Below are 6,000 nucleotides of genomic sequence, written 5' to 3'. Positions count from 1 at the left end.
TTTTTATTTCTTTTTTGGTCAAAATACTGTAATTGTAGTGTTTACCTTGTACATCTTCTTATAGTAGCCTGTCTTATCTTGTGGCATTACTTTAGCAGTATCCAGCTTTTAAGCAAAGCTTTTCTTCACTTACATAACTTAATATCTTGGCTTGCTTTTAAGAACATAGATTTTTCAACAAGACTAAGATACAGTTCAAAGGAGCCTGCTTTATCGCTAATTTGTCAGTTTATTGCATTGGGTGAGAAATTAAAGCAAAGAGTATTTGTTAGAAACCTGTGCAGCTGTTTTAAAGAAGATATACACAGGTGACTTACACGCTGTAAAGAAATGTTACATTCACTTTCCAACCACTGGAAGGTGCGAATAACAAGCAAGAACCTTGAGAGACAACCTTTGTAAAATAATTAATTTACTATTAGGTAAATGAAATAGGCTGCAACTGTTGTGACAGTAAAGACAATGAAGGCAAAATAGATACAGAAATGGCAAATGACACAATACCACAATACCACATCTGCTTCTACTAATGTTTCAAGCCCAAGACATAAAACTGCATACCACCCACTCTCCAGTTAATAACATTTAGAATAACATAAATCATTGGTCTGTCTACACCAACAGAGTAGAAGAAATGCATCTGCTGGTTGCTAATTTACTGTATATATCGCATTACATTTACTTTAATACATTGTGACTCAGGGTAATCTGAAAGTGTAATTCCAGATTTATTTTTACAAGTAGTGTTTTTATTCACACAAGCCTGTCTAATGTAATCATTCCACTTAAAACAGTGCCTAAACTCATTCATCTTCAAAGTTGTAAAGCATTTCATTGTTAAAGTCACAGTCTGTGATCCAAATGTAAACAAAGGGTATCCATAAAACAAAGCACAAAGTTGAGGGATATCATTGAGAGGCACAAGGATTGAAGTTCAGCTTTTTCGATCTCTCTTCTGGTTGCCTGGCTTTGCTCCAGCTTCAGGGAACGCTACATTGTAACTGCTTGTGTTTAAGGTGACAACTTTCCTAGTTGTAACATTCGGTACTCATTATTACTTGTCAGTTTTTTGTTAACATAGAAACCTTTTAGATTTTTGTAGAAATTATGACTCTCTGGTAAGATGATTGCTTAGCAGGTGGGTTTTACACATCTTGATCTCTCTGAAGCTTTAAGCTGAAACTGGTACAGATCAGGTTTACTATGTAATGACGATTACCAAGGTGATCCAGCTCAGTCAAAAGTGAGCTAACCAAAATTGGCTGAGCTGCTAATCTTGGCTTGTGATCCAAGCCCTGCATGGGTGAATATCGTCAACAAGAAAACACACTAATTGTTCATTTTGTATCTCTATTTTAAACTTTCTAATTGTGAGAATGACATATCTCAAATGTATATGGTAACCAACAATAGATTGGGCGTTTAAGGAGGGCCTTATCGGTAGCTGCTGACAGGCTGGTTCACAAACTTGTCTACTACATGTCTGCGCATGTGATACAAAGCTCGCTGCAGCTGATTTATAATGCTGGTGCTTGAGTCCTCACTGAGACCAAGAGAGTGGATCACATCACTCTAGTTCTGAAGTCCCTACACTGGCTTCCTGTGTCTCAAAGAATTAATTTCAAAATACTTTTGCTTCTTTATAAATCACTAAACGATTTGAGGGCTAAAATGCATTTCTGATCTGATAGTAAACTATGAACCACCCAGACCTCTCAGGTCATCTGGGAAAGGCCTGCTTTCTGTCCCCAGAGTCAGAACTAAACAGGGGGAAGCATCGTTCAGTTTCTAAACCTCCAGAAAATTGCAGGTCCGCCGCAACTCTCAGTTCTTTTAAATCAAGGCTGAAGACCTTTCTTTTTGATGTTGCTGTCACATTACAATAGCGGTCTCAAATGCACGACTCAGACAGGGAATTACAGGTAAGTGGTTTATTGTTCAGAGACAATAATCGTGGTCAGGAACAAAGCAAAAGTCGGATAAACACTGGGAAAACAAACACTAGGAATAAACGCTGGAAAGAGTGACTTACAACTTACAACCACAATCTGGCACAGGTGAGTGGGAATGGTGAGTATTTAAGCATGGGGACTGGGAAGCTGAAAACAAACAGGTGAAACAAATTAGGGGCGGGGACGGTAATCAGCGGTGGGAGAACAGACGAAGGAAGGAAGTGAAGTGAAGTGAATGAAGATAAACAGTGGATATCAAAATAAAACAGGAAGTCCATGAAAAAAAAAGAAAGTGAAATCAACTAAAACAGAAACTTGACATAAGGACAAAACCATGACAGTTGCCTTTCTTTATATGGTTGTTCATTTCTTTAAGGTTTAATTTCTTCCACTGCACTGTCACTTTCATTCTTGTGTTTTATCTGTTTTTATTTTTTTAATTGTTTTTATTCAAAGCACTTTGAATTGCCCTGTTGCTGAAACGTGCTAATATAACTGCAGTGCCTTTCTTTGAAAAAGAAGACAAAACATTCCTTACTTGCTATCCTGCTGCTATTTTCCTTTCATCCTACCTGAGCCTCACCTCTACATTCTTTGTCCTCCATTTTTGCAACTGTTAGGGTCTAACTTGATAAAAAGAAAAACCAAAGGTGTATTGGTATAAATGTGAAGACACTGAGCCACTGAATCTCCAGTAAAAAGCAATCACACTGTGAACATGAATATGGTTCTATAAAGTCTTCCTCTTTTTCTCTGCAGCCTCTGTGCGTCACTAAAACGCTGAAAAAGGGATTTTTTTTGTTTCCCTGGTGCTACAAACAAAACACAGCTTTTTTTTTTTAAATGAGTGATTGGGTGTCACAATGAGATACTTTTTCTTGCTTGAAGTAGGATATGAAAGTGATACAAACAAAACATTTCCAGTAACCCATTTTACTGCATGATCCTGAGAGACAGAAATTCTTCCCCAGGAACAACAAGCCCTCATTCACAACAAATGCAATGAGACACTGATGTTGTTCAACAAGAAACCCAATGTAAAAATGCTTAAAGGCAATCAATAACATGACAAAAAAGAGGTAAATGTGCCGAAACAGACAAATCGTGAGCATGATGAATGTGGTTTTCATTTCTTGATGGAATTCATGTAAGCCTCCAACTAAGATGAACCATGTCCTTTACACACAAAGGTCCACTCATTGCAAAATGGCTTGGTAATGTGTTTATGAGCAAAGTCAGAAACAAAAGATTGAAACAATATGTACTCCACTGGGATGCTTTACAGTCAATTAAACCTAAAATGTATTTCCTTGTTTGCCAGCTTTTGCCCGCACTCAGATTCATTATTCACATCTCCATTCCACAAACACACGTCAAAGACATGGCTTCAAACAGCGGCCTCACACAAAGTACTCTGGTAGTGCCTTGAACCTTTTTCCCAGCCTGAATGTTGTTGTCACCCAGTTGCATGTTACCCTAACAATCATCTGGAGAACTAGGCTGGGGGGTAGGAGGATGTTTAGGTATGAGGGACATTTTCCTACAGAAAAAAGCACAGAGCAAGAGGTTGAAACCATTTGTGCTCACTCATCTACATCAATTAACATGCTTTTTTAAAGATGTTTTGGGCATTTTAGGCCTTTACTTCCACAGGACAGATGAAGACATGAAAGGGGAGAGAGAGTGGGAACAACAACAGCAAAGGGGGAGTTGAACCTGCGGCTGCTGTGTGAAGTAGTAAACCTCTATTTATGTGCCACTGCTCTACCTCATAAAGCATCTTATTTGGACACAGTATTGTTCAAATTCCAAATTTGACCTGATGATGGTGTTAGATGAAAAAATTAGGGATTACCAAAGTCAATTTAATTAATTTCTCATTCTTATAGGGACATGAAAGTGTGCACCTCATTTCTCAGATATCCATCCAGCGGTTGCATTTCACCCAAAACCAAACGTGAAATTCATGGGGGTGCTAGAAGAAACAACAGCAACAATCATAAGGACTCATCTTGTGGGAACCTTGTGTATAGAGAGTGCCAAGAGTAGCAGAATGCTGCCTCAGTAGAGTTTATTCTGGACCAGTGAAGGTTGAGACCTCTCCAATAAACATTTATTTTGTACAGTGGTACTTTATTCATCTATTGTGAAAATGCAAGCGTGGACTGTGTGATAAAGCTCATAGCTGACTCACTGTCAAACCCATGCAATGACAAATTTCTTAGTGCCCCCTGGGTGGTCCAATGTGGTCCTTAAAAAATGTCATTCCCATGCCTTATTGGTAATCCATGCATGAGTGTGAGACGTGAATGCTTAAATTTGTAAATGAAAATGAATACCTCCAAACCAGCTGAATGAAAGAAGCTGTCCATTCTACAGCAGTTCTCCTCACTCTGCTAACAGGCTTTGTCTGTTCAGCACCTGGCGGACACTGAGGATGCTGCGGAGGATGTTTTTGGACAGAGGCCTGCCTAGGAAAATAAACCTAAGTCTGACCTCAAGCGCCAGTCGCGGAGACTTCCAACCTCACCACCTGACACAATGTTCCTCCCACAAGCACAAGCATCACGCCTGGGTGGCCATGTAGGAAAAAGGAACTCTCGTTGGCGTCCTCCCAGAAGGGAAAACAAGAGCTGTGTGGAAGAAGAGCAATATTCTAATTTGAGGCTGTTCCAGCACTTCAATTGGCCTTCATTTACTTGGACTCCAATTAAAAACTTATTTGGGAATATTTTTGCACATTGTTCTTTGGCAACTACTCGGCTATATCTCTCTATATTTCTGTCTGGTCTTGTCTGAGGTCTTGCCGAATGAGGCAAATAGTAGCTGGAATTGATTTGTTTTGAACGTTTAGAACGTCTGTATGCAACAGGAGTGTTGGGAGCTTTCCTTCACCCCCTCTGCCCTCCCAACTCTGTTCCTCCCTCTCTCTCTCTCTGTCTCTCTCTCTCTCACTCCCCGAATCTTTCTGTGCATGTTTGATAGCTCCTGTAACGAGGGCTCTTTGATGTGGAGGAGATCTAGGGTAAGCAGATTGCTCAGCTGAGTGGGAGTCGAGGAAAGCAAGCAGGTACAGCACGGTTATGTGTGTTGATTGAAACTCGGCTCTCCCACCAGACCACGCTCGACCATCCTGAATACGAATGCATCTCATTGGGTTTCCACCGTTTCTCTCTTTCTGGTTTTCAATCAACATTTAGCTCATTAAAGTACCCGTTCATTTTCACATGCTCGTCTTTGTTACATACAGCATCTTCACACTTATTGTAAATACTTTATTACCTTGCATTCTCCAAACCTTTTGTCCCACTTTGACTCCTCTTAAAACAATTTGGAAATTTCCTGCAGCAAACTACAAAGCCTTGACCTGTGTGAGCTGCTGACAGACGGGTCCACAAAGGACAGAGAGAAAAGAACACTTTGATATGATGCATTGTGAAGGAAAAATATGGGCAGCATAGGGAGGTAAACAGGCCCGCTATCTGATTTGATGGATATTTGTGACGCAAACAGGTAAAAAGGTGAGTGCTGCTGGTAGTGCAGTTATGTGTGTGGGTGTCCATGTAAGTGTGTTACCCCCTCCTCCTCTGCTTCTTCCTCAAACAAAAGATGCAAGCCAAATCTACAAAATGGTAGTGGTGGAAGGAAAATAATTTTTTTTTCATCAATCGTTACTTCTCTGGATTCTTTGGAGGTGAGAAACTTTGCCCGCCATCGTGTCAAAAGGAAACAAGAAAACAGGAGAGGCAGAAGATGAGTAAGAAGAGGAAAGTGGAGAGAACTATAACAGTGTTGGGAAAAGAGAAATACGTCTGATATACTTTCAGGTTTCAAGACTCAAAGGCAAGATGATACTTTTGATGAGCTTACTTTTCACTGGATGTGGCTGTGCACGTGAGTCAGAATTTTGTATTTTTGTGATGTTGCTAAGGAAGCGAGAAAAAGGGCGAAGGTTAGAAAACCAAAAAAAGTGCAAATATTTAATGTGGTCAATGTGTGCCCACAAAAACGTTTTTTCATGACATGATGTCAAATGCACTTAGTAACA

This window comes from Etheostoma spectabile, chromosome 9, assembly GCF_008692095.1.
Source record: "Etheostoma spectabile isolate EspeVRDwgs_2016 chromosome 9, UIUC_Espe_1.0, whole genome shotgun sequence".
Taxonomy (NCBI): domain Eukaryota; kingdom Metazoa; phylum Chordata; class Actinopteri; order Perciformes; family Percidae; genus Etheostoma; species Etheostoma spectabile.
Note: the sequence above shows the minus strand (reverse complement) of the source record.